This window comes from Dromiciops gliroides, chromosome 1 (assembly GCF_019393635.1).
Source record: "Dromiciops gliroides isolate mDroGli1 chromosome 1, mDroGli1.pri, whole genome shotgun sequence".
NCBI lineage: Eukaryota > Metazoa > Chordata > Mammalia > Microbiotheria > Microbiotheriidae > Dromiciops > Dromiciops gliroides.
Window position 1 is genome coordinate 276,534,555 of NC_057861.1, and position 24,281 is coordinate 276,558,835.

General features: G+C 36.5%; 1 protein-coding gene and 1 pseudogene across 2 annotated transcripts in view; both read right to left on the bottom strand.

Moving 5' to 3' along the window:
* The window catches only part of PDE7A (phosphodiesterase 7A), a 164,465-nt gene that overhangs the window by 114,715 nt on the left and 25,469 nt on the right, over positions 1-24,281 (bottom strand). The window lies entirely within an intron of this gene.
* On the bottom strand, positions 80-22,749 carry LOC122737016 (annotated as a pseudogene).

Below are 24,281 nucleotides of genomic sequence, written 5' to 3' on the forward strand. Positions count from 1 at the left end.
CACTTAACCCTCATTGTCCTACACACACACAAAAAAAAAAAAAAGAAAAAGAAAAAATCAAATAGCATGAGACTTGGTTTTACCCAAGTGTCTTCATTACCAAGACAGAAAATATGAAACTAAGGAATGTTTTTTTCCTAGTAAGATGAAAACAACGAAACTCAAGAACTGGATCACTTTGGCCCTTTCTCTTTTTGTCTCCTCCCAGTTCAAAGTGCTTACACCTCTTAATGACAAGCATCCTCTTAGAGCTAAAGGTGGATTCCACATATTCAAACCTCAGTATAATCTTTTTTGTGGTCTTTGACTTTTTCTGGAAAATTGGTTTTATCTGACCACCATAGCCACTCTGCTACCAAATGTTAATGCCTTTTCCCCTTTGCGTACAGGAAATCCTTGTCTTTCTTGTACTGTATCACTTCGCTGGTGCTTGCTACACTTTTTGCAGAAAGTTCTGTGGATTTTAGGGACATTCACCAAAGGGCAGCACTCACTTTAACTGGGCTTCTCTGAAGTACAGTCCATTGGGATCCCTTGGTCAAGTGTTCATAAATAAGTATTCAGCAAAGGATGATGATGATTTGCAGAGGGTGACAGCTTTGAAGGACAGTGGTTGAAAACTGCAGCATTTGTCATTGCTAAGAGGTGTGAGATAGTACCTCAGGATTCTTTTAATTTGCCTTTCTCTAATTAATAGTGATTCAGAGCATTTTTTCATGACTATAGATAGCTTTGATTTAATCTTTTAAAACCCCAATTGCCTCACAAAAAAACAAAACAAAAAAAACCTGCTTGTTCATATCCTTTGACCACTTATCAACTGGGGAATGGATCTTTTTTTTAAAAATAAATTTGACTCAGTTCTCTACATATTTAATATCTTTTAGGAAAATGCAGTTTCCCTAACAATCTCTTTAAATTGTTTCTTTTTACTTTTGCTTTGTCTGAGATCTTGATTAGTAATGACGGCACCTGCTGGATACTTACTGTAGAAGAGTTCTGCCCATGAAGCGAAGGTCTTTGAGGGCAAGACCAGGAGTCTTTTCTTTGGGAGGAAGTGACGCGGACTAGTGGGAGGAGGAAGGAAGAGACTGGCGCTGACTCTGGGGCTCTTTCCTGAGGACGCTGGCGGAGAAGGGAGCTAGAAATGTGCTCTCCCTTTAATAGATAGGAATCTAGGCCTTTCTCTCTCTCTTTACCAAATTCTTATTCTCCTTAATAAATGCTTAAAAGTCTAACTCTTGCTAAAGCTTATAATTTATTGGCGACCACTCATTAGATATTTTAAACAGTTTAGCTAGAATTTTAGCCCTTAACATTACTTCAACTAAAGCATAATAGATTTTGCCCCAGTTATTCATTTTTGACTGTGTGTTTCTATTTCAGTTGTGTCTCTTCTAAACAACATGTTGCTGGATTCTGGTTTCTAATCCACTCTGCTATCTGCTTCCATTTATGGGTTAGCTCATCGCATTCACAATTCACTGTTATGATTACTATATATTACCCTCTATCCTATTTTTTTCTATTTATCCTTCTTTTTCTTTTTATCCTGTCTCTCCTCAAAAGTCTATTTTGCTTCTGACCACTGCCTCTCTTAATCTGCCTTGCCTTTTTTCATTTAATCCCCTCCCCCACAACCAATATTTCTTATCCCACTTTTCCTCCTATTTCCCTTTTGGGTAAGATTGATTTCTATACCCAGAGAGGTTCAAGCTTTGCCCACCAGCCCATTTTCCACTACGCTATAAAAGTTCTTCCTTGCATTCCTCTTTCATGTGAGACAAATTTCTCCATTCTACCTTTACATTCCCCCTTCTCATAGTGCATCCCTCTTTTCCCAACACAACTGACTCACACTTATGTGCTCTATCTATGTAGATTCCTTCTAGCTACCCTATAATAATAATAATAATAATGAAATCCTTAGGAATTGCATGTATCATCTTCCCATAAAGTAATGTAAACAGTTCAACTTTATTTAGTCTCTTATGATTACTCTTTTGTGTTTACCTTTTTCTGCTTCTCTTGAGTCTTGTGTTTGAATGCTAACTTTTCTATTCCGCCCTGGTCTTTTTGTCAGAATGCTTGAAAGCCCTGTATTTCATTCAATGTCCATTTTTTCTACTTAAGGATTATACTAAGTTTTACTGGGTAGGTTTTTCTTGCTTGTAATCCTAGACCCTTTGCCTTCCATAACAACATTCCAAGACCTCTACTCCTTTAATGTGGAAGCTGCTAAATCTTGTGTGATCTTGATTGCAGCTCCATGGCATTTGAAACATTTCTTTCTGGATGCTTGCAATATTTTCTATTTGACCTGGGAGCTTGGAATTTGATTATTATACTCCTGTGAGTTTTCATTTTGGGATCTGTTTCAGGAGGCAATGGATGGATTTTTCTACCCTCTGGATCCAAGATGTCAGGGCAGTTTTCCTTTATAATTTCTTGAATATGATGTCTAGGCTCTTTTTTTTAATCATAGCTCTCAGGTAGTTTCATTAATTCATAAATAATCTTTATTTGATTTATTTTCCAAGTCAGTTGTTTTTCCAATGAGATATTTCACATTTTCTTCAATTTTTTTCATTTTTTTCACTTTGTTTTATTGTTTCTTTTAGTCTTATGGAGTCATTAGCTCCCACTTCAATAATTCTATTTTTAAAAAAATTTACTTATTTTATTCTGAACTTAAGAAATAAAACAAGCATTTCCATAATAAAGTGGGATAGAAAAACAGGATTCCCCTGAGATTGCAAATCCACTATGTACAACTTGCTATTCCTTTCAGATTTACCAAGCTATCATGCAACTTTCTTTTCCTCCCTCTTCCCCCCCAAACTTCAAGATGGCCAACATTAGACATAAATTTGCGTGTGTGCACAGTATACATATATATGCATATTCATGTCAGTTCTTTTTTCTATATTCAAGCAGCTTCTATCTTCATATGATCTTTGCAGTAAAATTGGGTATTTATAATAGTCAGAATGATTTGGTAGCTCAAAGTTGTTCTTAAAACAACATAGCTATTACTATATAGAAGGTTCTCTTGGTTCTGCTCATTTCACTCTTCATTATTTCATGGAAGTCTTTCCATGCTTTTCTAAAATCATTCATCTCATTAATTCTTATAGTAGAAGAATATTTCATCATGAACAGTTACCACAATTTGTTTAGCCATTCCTCAATTGGCGGGTAATCCTGTGATTTCCAGTTCTTTGCCACCACAAATTGAATGGCTATAAATCCAATTCTAATTTTTAAGGAATTATTCTCTTCAATGAACTTCTGTACCTCTTTTTTTATTTGGTCAACTCTGCTTTTTAAGGAGTTTTTTCTTCAGTGAATTTTTGTAGCTTTAACTTTTTTTTTTTTTACTTTTAAGGTCAATTCTGCTTTTTAAGGTTGACCAGGCCCCCTGCTTCATGTGACTGATACAAGCATTCCCATCCACCCTTCAGTTATGACCCAGAATTGTTTATGGGCAATAGAACTGTCAATCAGAATCAGATGCACCCAGTGCCAGCAAAGGGTTCCATGTATTCTTTTTCTGACCAATTGTCTGACCCCCTTACTGTCTCTGGGATAAGAGCTTCCAAAGCTACCACTACTACTATCACAGTTGCCTCCCAGGCCCACCATTGAGATTTCTGGTGCTTGGCCAGCTCCCACCCTGGTATCACAGACTTTTTTTTTCAGAATCCTTAATTTGCCTTATGCTGGAAAAATGTCTTCCTCTGACTTTTTGTTGGCTCTGATGCTCCAAAATTTGACTTGAGGCATTATTTTAAAGTTGTTAGTTAATATAACTTCTAAAAATACTGAAAAATGAGGAGATATAGGTTAACAAAGCATTTGTTAAGTTTTTATTATGTGCCAGGTACTGAGCTATATTCTGAGGATACAAACATAAATACGTAAGACTCTGTGGCCTTAACCCTCTATAGCAGAGGCCTGGGCCCTGGTAAAATAAGGCAAAACTACTTCTTATGGTTGAGTCAAGCAAATAATAATACTTCCCCAAACAAACTTACAGATTTAAAGCATTATCAAAAAAAATATATCAATAGACTCCATTTCATAGAATTAGATAAAATAATAACAAAACTTGTGTGAAGAAGAGATAGACAAGAATATCCTGAAGAACTGTGATAAATAAAACTAGTGAAGGGGATCCGATTTCAAAATATACTATAAAAAATTTTTTTAAACTATCTGGTACCAAAAAAAGAATGTAAAATGCAAATAGTGGGAGAGAATAGAGAACTAATAAACAGAATAATTTAGTGGTTTAACAAAAACGATACTTTTGGGGGGCAGCTAGGTGGTATAGTGGATAAAGCACTGGCCTTGGACTCAGGAGTACCCGAGTTCAAATCCAGCCTCAGACACTTGACACTAGCTGTGTGACCCTGGGCAAGTCACTTAACCCTCGTTGCCCTGTCCAAAAAACAAAAACAAAAACAAAACTTTTTTTTAAGTGAATGGAATCAATATTCATTGAAAACTTCTTGAGAAACCCAATCACTACATGAAAGCAAAAACAAAAAACAAACAAAAATTCCAAACATTTAGGGATTCATACTCATACATTTGGCAGCTAGATGGCAAGGCAGAAAGAGCGCAAGGCCTGGAACCTGGAAGACTCATCTCCCAAGTTCAAAACCATCCTTACACACTTACTAGCTGTGTGACCCTGGTTAAGTCACTTAAACCAGCTTGCCTCAGTTTCTCATTTGTAAAATGAGCTGGAGAAGGAAATGGCAAACCACTCATATATCTCTGCCAAGAAAACTCCAAATGGGGCCTTGGAAGAGTCAGAAACAAACTCAAACAACTGAACAACTCACACATCATACTACAATAAAAATTTATTAGATCAGCAATGTAGAGGTTTTTCAAAATAATAAAAAGCCACATAACACGTTTGTCTTCACTATAAAGAGGGACATTTTTATCAAAAAAATTAATTATTGAAGATTTTAAAAATCAAAGAGTTTGATCATACTTTGATACTTCTTCACTGAAACTATGAGCTCATCTGCATGGATGTTTCCTCCAATGATGCAAATCACAACTTACTAATGCTTTTTTTATTCTTGGCTAACAAATCTTATCTGTGTCCTATCTTCAAGAATCTTTCAAAGGAGGAATACAAAATTAAAATTATCTGTGTGACCCTGGGCAAGTCACTTAAGCCCCACTGCCCCGCAAAAAAAAAAAATAAAATAATTAAAATTATCACTTGAACTGGCTACATGATCCTTCTTCTTTTCCAGTCACATATTTTGATATCTTTTATGCTACTTGTATATAAATCATTCTTTGTAATATGCTACAACCTCCTCAAATCCACTATAACTTTTTTGTTGTCCTTCAAGTGACCTGCAACTTTAAATTTTTGGAGCTGGAGTATTCCATATTTGAAAACTCTCTAGCAACACCAGAAGAAAACTGTTGCTTTTTCTAAATGGACCTTTGTTAAAGGGATAAACTTGCAAAATCTCTCAAATACAACTTCTCAGATACACTCTCCTTCAATTTAATTTCATGTCTAACTCACTATCCACATGTCATCTGTTAAGGTCTAAAATTCTAGCTAAACTGTCTAAAATATCTAATGAGTGGTCGCCAATAAATTATAAGCTTTAGCAAGAGTTAGACTTTTAAGCATTTATTAAGGAGAATAAGAATTTGGTAAAGAGAGAGAAAGGCCTACATTCATCTATCTATTAAAGGGAGAGCGCATTTCTAGCTCCCCTCTCCACCAGCATCCTCAGGAAAGAGAGTATTATAAAACATAAACTTGATCACATGACTATAAAAGCTTTTAGAAATATTCTCCTTGTTTTAAAAACTAAGTATAAAACACAATCTCAAAAGCATGAAAATCTCTATGAAAATAGACCCATACCAATAATTTCAAAATGTATATGTAATAGCATAGAAATCCTATGTAACCTCTGAACTGACATTAATACTCTGAGTAAAGTTAGAACACTTTTGATTCCGATATCTAAAATCCCCAATACTCATATCAATACCTTGCTACTTACTTCTACATTTCTGTAAAATATATATCCTTCCATGGCAAAAGAAGCGGAGTCTTGGACTATGTTGATGATTGTCATTCTTATTCAGTTTAAGTTTTTCTTCTTTAACCCCTCTATATTGTCTGTCAGTCTTTTCACCATAGGTTAGCAAAATTATGAACAAAACGGGCATATGTGGAATTTAAAGGGTTTTCTAAGGTTGTCTCAGAAGCACAGCCAGGCTGGGGAAGGACTAAGCCTGAAGCTGCAAATTAGTTACAGAAAGTTGAGCATTTGCATCAGATCTCTGGACTTCCCAGGCAGGGGAAGCAATGGACTTGGCCATGGGAGGAGTAGAGGGTGGGGTTTGGAGAGGAGGGGAGGGACCAGAGCAATTTGAATCAGACTTGATTTTGAACTCAGGCCAGGATTCCTCTTCCCCCACTTTGCCTCTAGGGGCTAGGGGGTATTCCAATCGTTACACATCTGTATTGTCTATCATGCGCACATACACATCACATAAACACAGATCAACCACCTCTTTGGGCTATAAATATAACTGTATATAAAAATCTAGTCAATCAGCAATTTTTATACAGTTCGTTTTTCCTGTGTAGATAGATAGGCTATCACTTGAGTGATCACAGATCTTAATATTAATAGCTAGCATTTATATAATGACTACTAATGTGAAAGGCACTGTGATAAGCACTTTATAGTTATTATGTCATTTGATCCTAAGAATAACTCTGAGAGGCAGGTACTATTACTATCCTCATTTTATAGTTGAGGAAACTGAGGAAGACAGAAGTGACTTGCCCAGGGTCACACAGCTAATAAGTGTCTGAGATCCTATTTGAATTCCGTTCTTGGCCCCTGGCCCATCACTCTATCCATTGTACCACCCAGCTGTCTCCATATCTTATTGGAGGATTTGACATTATTTACTGGGGCTTGAGGCAATTAAGCACAATGTAACCCACAGTCAGGACATCTTGAAGACCTCAAGGTCTATCTATAAGAAATCTTGCATTTGGCTTCTATCCTAGGAATCTTCTATGACATGGTAAATTCCTTTGATGATTATAGATATCAATTTTTTATGCCTTGCTTGGCATTTATGATCTAAAGGCCATTGAAGTTCTCTACTGTCACATCATCTTTGTATGAAAGCCACCTTGTTAAAAAGCCTCTAAAGAGGCATTTTACTCTACCCAACCAAATGGGGTTTTTCCTACAGTACAGTGGGATATTGTGTTCCCTGCACCTTTCAGTTAATTGTTTGACTATAAAGATGTGGTCTGCTACAGAAAAAGCATACCTGCTTCCTTTTCATGTTTTCATAATAATATGCCCTCAATACATATAGATTATTCTCAAAAGATTTTGGAGAAGTAGGAAAACAGTCTTAGGGGTTAGTGGTTATTGATAACAGCTTAGTTATTTTTTGGTAGCAATGATGACATTTTCCCCAAGTAATTGTTATCTTCTTTCAAAGACTAATTAAAGAATAAATCCTTCAGGTCCTTCTAAATTGTGTTGCCTCCCACATAGACTTCCCTTGGGGAATCCAGGGCCGGTGCTTTACCACTGCGCCATCTAGCTGCCCCCCAAAAAGCATTATCTTAAATAAAAATAAATAGGTCAGGAAAAATATCTGTAGTAAATTATTTAGATTATAACATACATTCCCTATTGAAGTCAAAGCATATGAACATAAAATTTAGAAGAAATACAAACCATTAATAACCCCCTGAAAAGATACTCAGACAACTTTAAGTTACTTTAGATCCAGTATAATGGCAAAAAAGAACAAAAACTGATGTAAGAACCCAGTTTTGGTGGGCTAACAGGGAAACCGAAGCTCTGATATAAGCTGCTGTTTAGTTGTAGACAGGTACCAAAAAAATTGAAGAGCAATACTGCAATACACAACATGAGTCAAAAACTGATCATGCCTCTTTTCACAGCAACATCATTAGGAAGGAGCTTATCTCGAAAACATAATATATGCACAAAAAATATTTAAAGGCATTTTTTGCAATGGCAGAAAATTAGAAACAACCAGTATGCCCTACAATTGAAAAATGGCTGAATAAATTATAGTCGATTACTGTAACAGAGGATTTTTTTAAAAAAATCACACCTGAGTTCTCCTCCTACCCAACTGTCCCTTCTCAGTCTCCTTGGCTGGATCTTCATCCAGGTCACATCCATTAAAGTCGATGTTCCCCAGGGTAGTATCCAGAGCCCTCATCTCTTCTCTCTTCATACAATTTCACTTGATGATCTCTTCAGCTCCCATGAATTCAATTCTCTATGTTAATGATTTTTAGACATACTTAACCAGTCCTAATTTCTCTAATCTCCATACGCATATCTCCAACTATCTATTAGACATCTATGCCAAACTGGATGCCCAGTCGACACATAGCAAAACTGAAAACTGAAAAACTGAACTCATTTTCCCCTCTAAAATCCTCATTACTTCTAAACCTCCCCATAACTGTTCAGGATACCACCATCCTCCCTAGTCACCCAGACTAGCAACCTAGGTGTTATCTTTAAATCCTCATTCTTTCTCACCCTCCATGTCCAAGCTGTTGCTAAGACCTGTCAATATTGCCTTTGTAACCTCTCTCATATATCTTTTTAGTACTCTTACATCTTACTCTCTACCCAAGCAACATACACACTCTGCAATCCAGTGACACTGGCCTTTTGCACAAGACACTCCATCTCCTGACTCTGGATATTTTCACTGCTATTCCCTAAGTCTGGAATGTTCTCCCTCCTTATTTCTTCTTCTCACCTTCTTTAAAGTCCCAAGTAAAATCCCACATTCTATAAGAAGCTTTTCCAGATTTCCCTTTAATGCTAGTGCCTTCCCTTTCGTGATTATCTCCAATTTATCCTGCATATATCTTATTTGTACATAGTTTTTCTTCTGTCTCCTTCATCAGACTATGAAATCCTTATACTTAAGGACTAATATTTGCCCTTTTTTTTCTATCTGCTGCTAAACACCATGCCTGGAACACAGGCAACTAACAGATACTTAGTAAGTGAATGACTGACAAGGAGTTCATACCTGTGAAATCCCAGGTCCAGTCATTAACTCTCTTTATCATAGGTGACACCAGAAAACAAATTTTTAGCTAAATAAAAGGGCAGTTCACAGATTCTCCTCTGAGAGGTAAGAGGAAAAAACAACAACAATTTGGGGCATTGGTTTTATTCTGTAATCAAGACAGTAAAAAAACAAATTAAAAAAAAAGACAAAAAACAAAACTTGGTAGGAATTAGTTCCATCCTGTGACCAGGACAAAAAGAAACATTTGATGGGACGCTTTGTCCTTTCACCTTTAGGTATTTATGAAATTAATGTAATCAAAAAGAACACTAGGAAGATAATTACAGCTTATGTCCACATCTGTTCTAGAAGACAAAGTAAAAAAAATTCTAGGAAGAACTTGACAATTTTCTTGAAATCAAGTAAATATATAGTTGGAGACTTAAGAGGCAAAGGTAGACACACACACACAGAATAAGAAAAATATAGTTTATGTATAAGAAAGCAGTCAGAGGTTTATAGATTATTTAGAATCCTACTGTTGGTATGTAAATGAAGATGTTCTTCAAAAAAAGTGAAAAGCTATGGAAAATGGAAAATCATTCCCCAAAATAAAAAAAAAACCTCAAATATATCTTAATAGAAAGGAAATAAATGGTTAGACAAAGGATTTATTTCAGAATCAGTTGTTTGCAGACTAGTTTCAAAAACAGTAAAACTATCAAATCAGAAGAAAAACCAAGGATAAGACAACACTTAACAACAATTAAAGTAGCCTTTTAAAACAGACTAGGACAGAGCTGTTGATTCTGAAAATGAGAAATAGATTTTTAAAAAAGCAATAACTATTACTTTTTCTTAGAGAAGTTTAGCTTGCACAATGAAAAGCACAAAAACTCTCTTGGAAAATAAACATTTGATTTCCTTACCAATAGAAAGAATACTAGTAAAGGGCAATACTAGTTTAAAAGTATGAGCTTATTTGCATACCATTAGAAGAGAATGACAAAAAAAATTACAAGCAATAGTATCACCTCTAAAAATAGTGATTAATAGGAAGAAAAATAAGGACTCATTTTACCCAGATCATCCCAAGAACTGATGAAGAATGGAAATTAGACTTGAAGGAAAACACTAAAGAAGTGCAAAATGTAACAATTCTGCCATTGTTTTTGTAGTGGTTCAGTCTCATCACTGATAACAGAATCACTTTATTTGAATTGTTCATTAACTTGGTATCAATTATAATTTAATAAAATTATTATACAAGTAGGATAAAGTCAGGAATTGTGGCTAGACCTTTCTAAAAGCTTGCAGATAAAATCTATGCTGAAAGCAACACAATTTTAAAGGCACAAACACATATGTCTGCTTTCCCTATCTCTTAAAGCTGTTATGAGAACCATCTAATTATGCAGGGTTTATCCTTGATGAAAACATGAGAAGGGAACTGGCAGTCTCTTTCAAAGTCTATTTTCTATAGCATCTTTACAGTCATTATCTAAGAGAGATAGAGAATACTATGTCTGGCTGAGTTTATTATTTCAAGCAGCACAGAATTTCCGGCTTAGAAGATACAATCAATGGTCAAGAAATTTAAATTCATTCCTAAAAGAGGATTCTTAAACAACATTCCCAACAAGTGGGTTATCCAGCCTTTGCCTGAAGGCCACCAATGAAAGCTATCACACTAAGCACCACCTAAGGCAACCCATTTGTTGATTACAGTTAATTCAGTATAGCAACACAATCTTAAAAGCTCTCTGCAGATAAAATGTTTCCTATTTGACAAATAATAGTTTCATAATTTATCAAGTTAAAATGATATTAATTTCTTAATAGATACAGTAATGAAGATAATAGCTCAACAAATCCTCTGGAGCAGTAGTGTCGAATTCAAATAGAAATGGAGACCACCAATCAGATCATAAGGATCTGTACACTCATTTAGTTTTAAAATGTAAACGAGTGCTATGTAATCACATAGGAGCTCTCAGTAATAATTTAGCCAAAGAAATTTATGAACTGTGATATGAAGAATCTATAATGGCAAACAAAATGCAGACAGTTTTCAAGTATGTAGCGTATTTACGGAGTTCAGGTTTGTCCTGGTCCAATTTATCCCAATCATGAATTTTCTCTTCCGCTTTACGGAGATCTACTTCCTAGTAAGCCAAATATTCTCTTAGCCTGCATCTCTATGGGGAAAGAAGTCATGAATCCATTGTGAATCTGTGGAATATGGCATAAGATACTGCCTAAATTTAATTTCTTCCAGACGGCTTTCCATTTTTCCAAGTAGTTTTTAATCAAACAGGGAATTCTTTCCCAGGTAATTTAAGTTTGGGGGTTTACTCACTGGGATACCAAGTTCAGTTATTTCTGATTTTTCCTCCAGCTAAAGTTGTTCTTTATTTCCTTGAGGAGCATTTTGTGATTGAATATTCAGATGCTGACTAGTGTTTTGGTAGATGGACTCCCAAGAATTTTATGCATTTGGTAATTTTTTTGATTGGGATTTCCCTTTCTATTATTGCCTCCTGGATTTTGTCATATGAATTGTTTATTAAGGGCTTACTTTGCCAAAAACTAGGGAGAACAAAAAAGTCCCTGTTGTCAAGGAGCTCACATTCTAATGGAAGTGGGGGGGGGGGGAAGAGATAACATATAAGCAAGGCTTGAGCTGCAAGTCAGATTGAAAAGTCCCATGTCCTTTAAAGTGTTGCAGCAAAGCTGCTGTTAATACCTCTTCTCTGCCAATTTTTAAAGCTACTACTCCCAGTGCTCTTGGGTCTAGGGTCCAGCATCCTTGACTATTCCCACTAGGGTTTGAGTTTGTCAAGGTAATGGTGATGGTTCAACTTGCATGGTATACACTGCTTCCCGTTTATATAAAAATGCTGTTTTATTTCTATAGATTTATTTTATAGGCTTAAACTGCTGGAGCAATTCTTTCAACTAATTTCTTTGTTGCTTTCACCAGAATTTTCTAATTAAGGCATTATGTCATCTGCAAATACTGTCATCTCTTCTTGCTGATCGTTACAAATTTAATTTCTTTCATTTATTACTAACATTTCTAGAACTATGTCCAAGCGAAGTGGGGGAAGGGGGCATCCTTGCTTTATTCCTGTATTTATAAGGAAACATAATAGTGTCTTCCTGTTGTATATGACTGTTTTTAGCTTTTTAAATACTTTTTATTATAAGAAAAAAAAAGATCCCTCTACAGTTATACTTCATCAGGTTTGGGGCACAAATGAGTGTTAAACTTTGTCAAAGGCTTTTTTCTGCTTCTATTAAGTAAGATGATCATGTGGTTTTTCATGTTTTTAAAATATTACTTGCTTTCCGAATGTTGAATCATTTTGGGGGGGGGACAGGGCAACGAGGGTTAAGTGACTTGCCCAGGGACACACAGCTAATGTCAAGTGTCTGAGGCTGGATTTGAACTGAGGTCCTCCTGAATCCAGGGCTGGTGCTTTATCCACTGCACTACCTAGCTGCCCCCTGTTAAATCATTCTTGCACACATAAACCCAATTTGATCATAAAGATTTTTTTTTAATTGCTGTATTCTTTTTTGTAGGATTTTATTTTTTCAAAATTCAATCAATATTCAGTAATAATATTGGTCTACAGTTCTCTATTCTCTTTCTGTGATTTAGATATTATGGCTTTATTTGTCATAGAAAAGGAGTATGGTAATAAAATTGTCCATTCTTGAAGTTTGATAAAATCCTCATGAAAATTCAACTTAGTATTAATACTCTTTAGTAGTTCCTTCACAACAAAGTCTACTTCTTTTTCTAAGATTTGATTATAAGATCTCTATTTGGTGTCGTTAGTTTGGATATCTTGTATTTTTAGAATTAGTTTTGTTGGCATATAATTGTTGATAGTAAGGTTCTGATCATTAAAAAGAAATTTCTGGTTTTGCTGTGGTTTCATCTTTTCTTTTCTTTTCTTTTTTGTGGGGCAATGAGGGTTAAGTGACTTGCCGGGTTACACAGCTAGTGTTAAGTGTCTGAGGCCGAATTTGAACTCAGGTTCTCCTGAATTCAGGGCCAGTGCTTTATCCACTGCACCACCTAGCTGCCCCTCATCTTTTCTCTTTATTTTGTTAACCTAATTTTCTTACCGTCTCTTTTTAATTAGGTAGGCTAAAGATTTATCAATTTTGTTAGTTATTTCAAAGAATTTTTAATTTTTTAATCAGATCTATAAGTTTCTTGGTTTTCAACTAATTCTTTAATTTTCAAAATGTCTTCTTTTGTACTCATTTAGAATTTGGTGACATTTTAATTGTTAAATGCATATTTGACATATTATTCCTTGCTTTTTAAATTTCTTTTAGCTTGTATACCTACTTTCTTATGAGGAGTGCTTTAACTGCTAATGCCCAAAACTTTAGTATGTTCTTCAATCACTGTCTTTCACAATTATTGTTTCTGATACAGTCTTTCATATACTCCTTATTTAGGATTTCATTCAGTCTTCAGTTAGGGTTATCTTTTGTTTGGGCTCTCAAAATAAATGTGCTTATTGAAGCATGATCTGTATTCAGTATTTTTGCCTCTTCACATTTATTTGCAATTTCTCTGTGCCCTAATACAGTCTGATTTTGTAAAGATTTCATATGGTGCTGATCTTGTGGATTCTTCAAAAGTACCATTCAGAAGACACTATAAATCTTTTAGTTTTAATTCTCTAACAGTTTGTTCAATTTATGGTTTTCCTTTTTTCTTCTTGTTAGATTTATTCAACTCTGTAAAAGGAACATTAAAGACTTTTCTTATTGTGTTGCTATGGTATTTTGCAATTCAGTTTCTTTCCTTCATGAATTTAGACGTTATGTCATTTGGAGCATATAAGTACAACATTTGGATTGGTCCATTCTCTATGGTTCCTTTCCACATAATGTAATTTCTTTATCTATTAAAATGAAATTCCATTTTTGTTTTATCTGATATGAGGATTTACAAATCTTGCTTTTTTTGGATTTACCTGATGCAGTCAATTTTGTTCCAGCTTCTCACTGATCTTTGCTTTTTTTCAGGCGTGTTTCTTATAAGCAATAAATCATGTAGTTTTGTTTTCTTATCTACTCTGACATATCTTTTATCTCTCCTACCTTTTGTGGCTAAATTCCTTCAGAAAGGGCAACACTTGGTGGTTACACATACTTTCTTCATATTCTCTTCTAAATTCTCTGCAATCTGTCTTCCAACCTCATCATCCAACTGGGACTGCCCTCTCCAAAATTACCAATGAGCTCTTATTTGCCCAAACTAATTGCTATTGCTCAATCTGAATCCCTTTTCACCTCTCTGCAATATTTGCAACTCTTGATCACCTTCTCCTGTATACTCTCTAATCCTTAGGTTTTTGACACATTGTTTTTCCTCTTGTTCTCCTCCTATATGTCTAACCCCACCTCTATCTCCTTTGCTGGTTTATTATCTGTCTTGCCCACTAACCTTTTGGACATCTGGAACTGGATGTCCCGGAGGCATCTCAAATCCATAATGTCCAAATCAAAACAGAATACATTATCTCTTCTCAAAAAACAAAAACAAAAAAAAACCTCTTTTCTTCTGAACATCCCTTATACTCTAGAGGGCACTACCATCTTTACAGTCACCCAAGCTCACAGCTCCTTGTTCTCATATCACATATCTCTTGACAAATCCTATCATTTCCACCTCTAGAACATCTCTTATATACGTTCCCTTCTCTCCACTCACAAAGCCACAACCCTGGTTCAGGCCCTCAATCCCTCTCACCTAGCCTTTGACGAGAGCTTTCTAACTGGATTCCCTGGATCAAATTTTTTCTCCGCACTAATCCCAAGCCACCTTCTCTCTAATCAGCTGCTAAGGTGTTTTTCCAAAAGTATATGTCTGACCATGACACTCCCCCCAGCAATACTGGTGCTTCCCTATTACCTCCAGTATGAAATAGAAACTCCTTTATTTGCCATTTAAAGCTCTTCATTATCTGGCACTATCCAACCTTTCAACACATCTTTGCTTCTACCATATCCTATGCCTAGAAAGTCCTCCTACCACTCTTTGCCTCTTAAAATCATATCTATCCTTCAAGGTCTAAATCCATCTTTCATTGTCCAACTGATGTTGATGGGGCAGGCAAGATGGCCTAGCTGAAATAGCAAAGAGTATTTAAACAAAGACAGGAAACAGAATCTGCCAAACAGGAAGAAACCCCCTCCATCTCGACCATCACTTATTATATTTCTATAGTAATACCTTATAAGACCCAGAGCCCAAGAGCCCCAGAAAGTATTCCCCAGACCACAGATCCTACTTCCAGCCAAGTACCCATAGCAAATATCCAGAGGAACAACCCTAGTGTAAAAGAGGTCCACAATCTGCTACAAATACTACCACTGTTGACTAACTACCACTGATGGGCAGATAAGCCCAAGAGCCCCAGGAATAGTAGTGGCCCTCAAATCATCAACCCTATGGCCATAGTTCCTGAAGCCATGATCCAGAGAAGCAACAACCCTTGTAGAGATATGACCTGGTCACGTCTCCACAGGTGCTAAGTGAGTCCTCGGCTCCTTAGCTGAGCTAAGGAGACATTGTTTTATCTTTCTATTTATGTCCCCAACCCAACACAATGCTTTGCACATCGTAAGAGCTTAACAACTACCTGACTCCTGACATTTTCACTGGCTTTCCCCAGGCCTCAAACTCTCTCCTCATGTTTCCTGGCTTCCTTCAAATGTTAGCTAAAGTTCCGCCTTTTGCAAGGTCTTCCCAACTCCCTTAATGCTAGTGCCTTCCTATTGTTGATTATCTCCAGTTTGTCTTGTCTGCACATAATTCACATCTTGTCTCCCTCGTTAGATGGTGAGCTCCTTGAGAGCAAGACCGCCATTGGCCTTTCTTTTATCCCCAGCACTTATTACAGTATCTGGCATATGCACTACAGGCTCTAAATAAAGAAACTTTTCCATTCATGCATCCCAGCAAGGCTTCCTTGAACTTCCAACAGGATAAGATAATTTTCCTCTTAGTTCCCATAGCATTTATAGAAAAACTTCTGTTGTGCGTCTGTAGTGTACTTAGTTATATATGTATGCCTGGTCAGAAGTCCGAGGGCAAGGACATACTCATGTCTTCTCTCACGCAATGCATGTCACTTTAGCACTCACTAAATATTTTAATAAAAAATAAATAAGACTAGTCTATTAAATCGGCACAGACTGTCTATATAGATCCCACAGTTATACATCCTGGAAAGGGCTGCTGATCAAACACTAGTCTTTTCAAACATACCACATCTCTGAATACGGACAATAATATATTCTTTTTTTTTTTTTTTGCAGGCAATGAGGGTTAAGTGACTTGCCCAGGGTCACACAGCTAGTAAGTGTCAAGTGTCTGAGGCTGGATTTGAACTCAGGTACTCCTGAATCCAGGGCCAGTGCTTTAACCACTGTGCCATCTAGCTGCCCCCAGACAATAATATATTCTTAACAAAGTGTAAAAATGTTTTCATTCTGGTTTATTTTTGTTTCATCTTTGACACAAAAGTGAATTTTATAAGTAGTTATAACCATACAAGCTTACTTAGTCACAATGAATAAATTTGCTGATAGCCTTAAAGGTTCAGGCACCAACAAAAATGAAAGGGAGCTAGAAAGCTCTCTGGCCAGCAAAACTATTCTTTTGGGTTTTTTGGTCCAAGACTGAGAATATCATCAATAGAAGTAACTTCCAGTGTGGAAACTTCTTCCACTTATGCAGACAAGAAGCTTGTCTCTAATTTAGTGTTATAATTTTGGGGGGGGGGTGTGTGAGGCAATTGGGGTTAAGTGACTTGCCCAGGGTCACACAGCTAATAAGTGTCAAGTATCTGAGGCCAGATATGAAATCGAGTCCTCCTGCACCACCTAACTGCCCCTTAGTGGGGCATTCAGAAGGTAAGCAACTTGCCCATGGTCACGGAGGTAGTCCCCTATCAAAGGCAGGACTTGAACCTAGGTCTTCCTGATGACTGCCATCCCTCTATCCACTATTATGCCATGCTGTATCTTCTCACATATACTTTATATAAAGTTCTTGTGTAACATTTTAAAATTATAGAGATGGTACATAACGTATTTTTCAGAAAATATTAATTTTCTTGGATCTATAATTGTAACACAAGGGACAAAGTTCTTAAGATATGAAAAATTAGAAATGGATTAACAACTAATTTTTAATGGCTAACTGAATTCTACAGATATATATATATATATATATATTTTAAATGTATCACATATCAAAGATTTATTATATCAAACAGCTAGGTGTCACAGTGGATACTGGGCCCAAAGTCAAGATCTGAGATCAAATGCAGCCTCAGACACTTACAAGCTGTGAGACCCTGAGCAAGTCACTTACATTCTGCTTGCCTCAATTTTCTCAACTGTAAAGCAGAAATAATAATAGCACCTTCCTCTTCCTCCCAGTGTTGTGAGGATCAAATAAAATACTATTTGTAAAGCACTTAGCAGGATGCCTGGCACACAGGAAGAGCTTAATAAATTCTTGTTGCCTTTCCTCCCCCACTTCATATACAAAAATGTTCTTCAACATGGTTGTCCTCTAGATATGGCTCTCCCTTAGAATAGGGTTCACTGAACTCTACTAAAGTCTACTAAATGGTTTCATATGTATCTTATGTAACTTAAAAGGACAAATGGAAAAGTAAGAATTAAATAAGGATGATTAATAATCTGAGCAGAAAAAACCACCTATACAAATCTAGTTTTAAGTATTCAGAAATCCTCCTATCTCCTTTATAAAGGATGTACCCATCATATTTAGTACCAAATAAAGGCCAACATGATAGAATGATATCTTATCTCTTAAAAACTAACAATACTACAGGTGGAAATAATTAAGCCACAAGGACAAATGCAATACCACATTCATTTCCCAGTGAAATTTAATCTGAAATTTCATAGTAAACAGATGTGCTTTGGCATACCGAATTTAACTCATTAAAAATGTTCTGGGGCAGCTAGGTGGCGCAGTGGATAGAGCACTGGCCCTGGATTCAGGAATACCTGAGTTCAAATCCAGCCTCAGACACTTAACACTTACTAGCTGTGTGACCCTGGGCAAGTCACTTAACCCCAACTGCCTCACCAAAAAAAAAAAAAAGTCCCCCAAAATGTGACATTTGTAACTGTATAAGGAATGTAAAATAACTAACTACATATTTTACATTTTTCAAAATAAAAACTTAGGCAAGCATTACACTTGAATTAACCAATAATTCTGCAAGCTATCAGAACCAAATGTCTAGAATGCTTCTAGTCATAAAAGTAACTTTTCACTTTTTTCCATTTTTAACACCCTTAGTAACAGAGAAGAGGTAGGCAAGAATGAGAAAATGCTTACATGCCTTTATTATATGTTCTCCTCCATATCCATGACCACAAAAAACAGAATCCCCACTAATCTTGAGTTTGCTACTTTTTCTAACTCAAAAAGCTTTCATATATTTAAGTAGATGAAATGAAAAGCAAATTCACACCAGTTCATAGAAACAGAGTGGAAAAGAACTTTAGAGATCGCCTAATCAAACCTTCTCACATTACAGGTAAGGTTAACTTATTTGTCCTGGGCAACAAAGGGAATTACCAGAGGTAGGATCTAAAGTCAGGTCTTCTGACTCCAGAGCAAGTACTCTTTCCACTATAGTTTACATTTTATTGATTTAACTGTACGAAGACTATTTTCCTTTAGTAGCATAAGGCTACAGTCTGGCTTTCTTCTATAAAGACATCTGGTATTTACTTATAAAATTATCTCAGTAGTACTTAAAGACTTATCATGCTTCCCTACAATATATTTTATTTTTCCCAGAGTATTTGCTAAACTACATAGATTAATTACAATGATGCAAAAAGTATATTCATACTGTCAGAAGAACTCAAAGTTAGTTTGTTATTTTTAGTAGCTACTGATAGCTTACAAATTTTTTATTGTAAAAAGACAAAAAGAAATTCCTGTATTTTCAAGAGACCACCTCACCTATATATTTCATACAAAAACCTATAAAAGGGTGCAGGAGGACAGAATAATTGAGGGAGAGGAAGGAATGGTATAACAATGATTTGTTAGATGTGACTGAATGACATGAGAATGGAGTTGATACATGCCTTTTGTGTCACATTTTCCCAAAGTTACAGAACTCTTTTGAGTCTACATCACAAAAAAATCTTTCCAACAATGTAGCTATGCAAATAACTTTACTACTTCCTGTCTCATACAGAACTCGAACATTTACAAAAACCTAAGAATAAAAAATTTTAAACTAGTATTTTCCCTTACTTTTAGCAACAATGTTTTTAAAATATATTAGAAAACATTACTTATTATATCTGTCCCTCACTTTACCAAAAAATGCTGAGTTTTGCTATCTGATCTATATGTGTTCCTAAACCAAAGGCTGTGAATCATCATTTCCTGTTTGAAAGTAATTCCAAGACCTTCCTATTAGCCAACCCCCCCAAAAAAGTTTTTATAGCTTCTATGCTTCAGGAGGTATTGATGATGATGATTATTTGCATCTCAAGGTTTACAAAGTGTTTTCCCCACCATTATCTAGCTATACATTACAAAGTATTATCTTATTCTACAGGTGGCGAAATTAAGGCTCAATGAGGTTAAGAGACTTGCTAGTTACAAGGCCTTAAGTTTCACAGCCAAGAGTTAAACTGAGGTCTTTTGACTCCAGGATCTGCTTTTTTTCCTTCTACATAGTTTTTCTTCCAGAGAGTAAAAGGTGATGATCTCAACCAATCAAAATAACTCCAAAACATGTTGCTATTAAATTATTTCCTAAAACCCAAGACTTGGGTTTTATGTTTTTTTCATATCTGTTTCTCCAAAACCACAAGCCACAGACCTCTAATCTGAAAAATTAATTTCTGATGTTCAAGTATCAAATCTCCTGCAAGATGAGATATATTAGTCCAAATCTCGGCTAAAAACTAGAACAGTTATTCATTCAACTATATGGTCCTACAATTAAATCTTAATTTTGTAGTTTACAAAATTTTTCCCAAATGGAAGCCAGTAATTAATTCCATATACTCTAAAATATGACAAGTCACCAAACTGAAAACGACTCCATTTTTTATTCAACAAATATATTTGGAGTATTCATTAGGTTAAAGTACTACATTAGACATAGTGAATATAAAGAAAACAAGGAGCTTACAGGCTAGAAGGGTTCTTCAGGACTTTTGCCAAAAGAATGATTTAGAATGTATCCTGAGAGATGAATCTTCACCAAAGTCATTTCACCTAATTAATCATACAAGTTCAGTTGTTATAGAATGAAGACAAGGAATGCTCTACCCTATCTTCTAGAAGGAAAATCATTTTTCTCCTCCAAATCAGTTTGCTGGATATTCCTTTTAAATTACACTGCTAATTTTCGTGCTTCTTTAACAAACTGCAAGAATGACTGGCAAACTAACATCATTCATTATCATAGCATCAAAGATTTAGAGCTAGAAGGTTCATCAGAGGTCATTTAATCCTATCCTCTTGTAACAGTCAAGGCCTTACTCAGGCTATTCTGGTACCTCAAGTTCAAGATTAAAATGAAATGAGATACTTGTACAACAACTTATAGAACACATGTAACAGTTAACAAAAGGATGACTTAGCTATAGCAGAGGAGGGATATTCAGGGATACAGAACTGAGGATAGCTTCTCCGTGCTGGTCTGCTGATCAGAAGCCTGAGGAAGGAAGCAAATGACTCCTATCGCCTTGGATTTTTGTTCCAGGAAACTCCCTCAACAATTTGAGCCTTTAGATCCCTAAACCAATTAAGCCTTCAGAAATGTTTCTATATTTTTAAAGAAAAAAGTAGCCTAGCCTATATAGGAAGAAGTCTTGGAATACTGATCACGCCCCCTCCCTTATCTTATAGTTTGAGGAAACCAAGGTCCTAAAAGGTTAAGTGATGTACCTAACTCCACACATGGAGTAAGTGGCAGGTCTTGGATCTGAACCCATACAAAATAATACTAAAACTCAGTGTTCTTTCCATAGTACCACAAAATTTGAGGAATTATTCTTTTTTTTTTAACCACTGATCACTCCATACCCTGTTCCAATTTATCTCTCTCTCTCTCTCTCTCTCTCTCTCTCTCTCTCTCTCTCTCACACACACACACACACACACACACACATTTTAAAAGCAAGTCTATTAATTCAACAAATAATTACTGAGCACGTAGTGTGGAGACTACATTGTGCTAGTCATTAGAAATAATAAAAGTTAAAAAGTATTTCCCCATGACTAAACTATATACACCCAGCATTCATTACCACTATACTAGGTCTAGGTCTATACCCCAAGGAAGTCAAAGAAAGAGGAAAAGGATTCGTATTTACAAAAATATTTATAGCAGCTTTTTTATGGTAGTAAAGAAATGCAAATTAAGAGGATTCCCATCAACTGGACTACTGTGGTGTAAGAAATAATTAAAGGTACACACTGAAAGAAACAACAGGAAATCTGTACAGACTGGTACAACAAAGTGAAGTGAGCATCAATATTGTAAAAGCTGAAAGACTAAGTCTGACCAATGCAAGGATCAATCATGATTTTTTGCAGAGAACCAATGACAAAGAATGCTACCTACCTCTAACAGAGATGTGATGGACTAATATGTAGAGTGAGACACATTTTTGGACATGGTCAATATGGAATGTATAAAAGGAGTAAAAACAAAGAGGTATGTGAGCTCAGAAAAGAGAAAGATTTTGATATCCACTATATTTCAACTCATTTCAAAGACTTATCTGCAGGCAAAAGCATCATCAAAAAAATTCTGTTAAAAAAATAGGAAGTAGTTTGAGATTACTGAAAGCACTGAGCAAATCCACAAACATAATCCAGTCCCACTCTCTTCTTATTCAATTCTAGGTTCATTGTTCAAATGCAGCATCTGTCTGAGATAGATCTAATGGACTGGAGTGTAGGGTGTGCTCAAGAAAGACTAGTACCTCTGGTGTGAGGACTGCTGAGTCCTTTTCAGGGCTACCTTCCACCTTTGTCTACATGATCCACCTAACTCTCACCTGTGGCTCCAGAAGCTGCAACATGCACAGGAGCCACACCCCCGTAAACCATTTTGGCAGACAGGCTGACGGTAACTGAGGGGTCTCAAACCTGTTGGTGACTTAGGAGGGTGTCTACCCCCAAGCATGTGAAAATTTCTCCTGGTGGAATGGGCAGATGAGAACAATTTGTTGCAATCACTATGAAGGCAGCTGAAGTAGGCACCGTGGAATGATTAGAGCTTGGTTAGACATCAAAGACACCAAGGTCATCCACCATATCTCATACCACCACCAGTAGTCTTGACTCTGTCCTGCCGCTAGACTGTGACAACTCTGAGACAGTAAAGCTGACTTAGTACAACTCTGCCTCACTTAATTCCAAATTATACATAAATCAGAAGACATTACTCATACCATTGTACCATTTTTACCCATCTCAAAATCCTGTGGCAATAGACGAGTGACAAAGCAGCAGGTACGGATACACTGGGAGCTGTAGTCACAACCGTGCACACAGGTGGCCCAGGCCATGGGTTGTCTCCTCACTGGAAGGAGCAGTGGGATTTGGCAGCCCCCTAGGTGTCTGAGAAGCGTTTTTTTTTTTAAGTGAGGCAATTGGGGTTAAGTGACTTGCCCAGAGTCACACAGCTAGTAACTGTTAAGTGTGTCAGGCTGGATTTGAACTCAGGTACTCCTGACTCCAGGGCCAGTGCTCTATCCACTGCGCCACCTAGCTGCCCCCCTGAGAAGCTTTTTAAGGACTGCACTGCTCACCTCCTGGTGTGAAGAAGGGGCTGGAAAAAGTTCCCTAAAAATTGTCTGCTTACCCAACCCTGGCCTGTTTACCAAGGCAGGCAGGGATCCCACTCTGCAGTTGAAACAAAAAACTGTACAAAAACTTTTGCAAAGATGATTCCACTCACCTTGGTACATGGAATATGTGTACACTTATAAAAAAGACAAAATCTAGTAGATCTGAAAAACGAACGGCACTTGTTGCAAGAGAACTCAGTAGGTATTGCATCCAAACAATAGCCCTGACAGAAACAAATGAAGCTGGCAAATGAAGGCCAGCTTACTGGAGTGAGAGCTGGATATGTTTTTTTTTCTGGAGTGGCTGCAGTGAAGGGGAGCACTGTGAAGCTGGCGTGGGTTGGTATGCCTACCAAAAGGAGTGAATGACAGGTTCATGACAATACAATTGCCATTTGCAGGAAAAGGCCATGCCATCATCATCAGTGCCTATGCTCCCACCATGATAAACCCAGAAGAGGTCAAAGAAAAATTTTATGAAGATCTGGAGACCCTTATCATCAGTGTGCCAAAAGAGGACAAGCTTATCATTCTGGGTAACTTTAATGTTAGAGTAGGCTCAGACTATCAGACATGGCAGGACTCCTTGAGAGGAATGGAGTTGGAAAAAGCAACAACAATGATCACTTACTACTGAGGTTTGTGCATCTCATGACTTTCTCATCACCAATACTGTTTTCAGTAGCTAAACAGAATAACATTTCATGGATACCCCCTAATAGCAAACACTGGGAATTAACAGACTACGTCATTGTAAGGAGAAGAGACAGACAGGATGTGAGAGTGACAAAGGTAATGTGCAGCAGTGCTGGACTGATCAAAGACATATCCTCTCCAAGCTAAATATTTGCATTTGACAAAAGCTGAAGCCCCAAGGCAAGATGATTACCAAAAGACTTAATATCAACAGATTAGACCCCTTATTGTAGAGAACAGTTCATTGCTAACTTAGAGGGAAAGTTGAGTCAAGACATGGTTGACAACAGTGGAACAGAAAAGGACTAGAAAGCTTTCAGAGATTTGGTGTACAGCACTGCATTTGCTCATTTGGGTCAGAACACTCACAACCATTAAGACTGGTTTGACAAAATGATGTGGAAATTCAAAAGCTGCTAAATGAAAAAACGAGAACTTCGTAGGGTTTACCAGCAGGATACTTCATCCATCTCTAAGGCAGCAGCATTTAACTCCATCAAAAGTAAAGAATAAGCCAAAGCTTAGAAAGATGCAGGATTCTTGGCTTAGTAAGA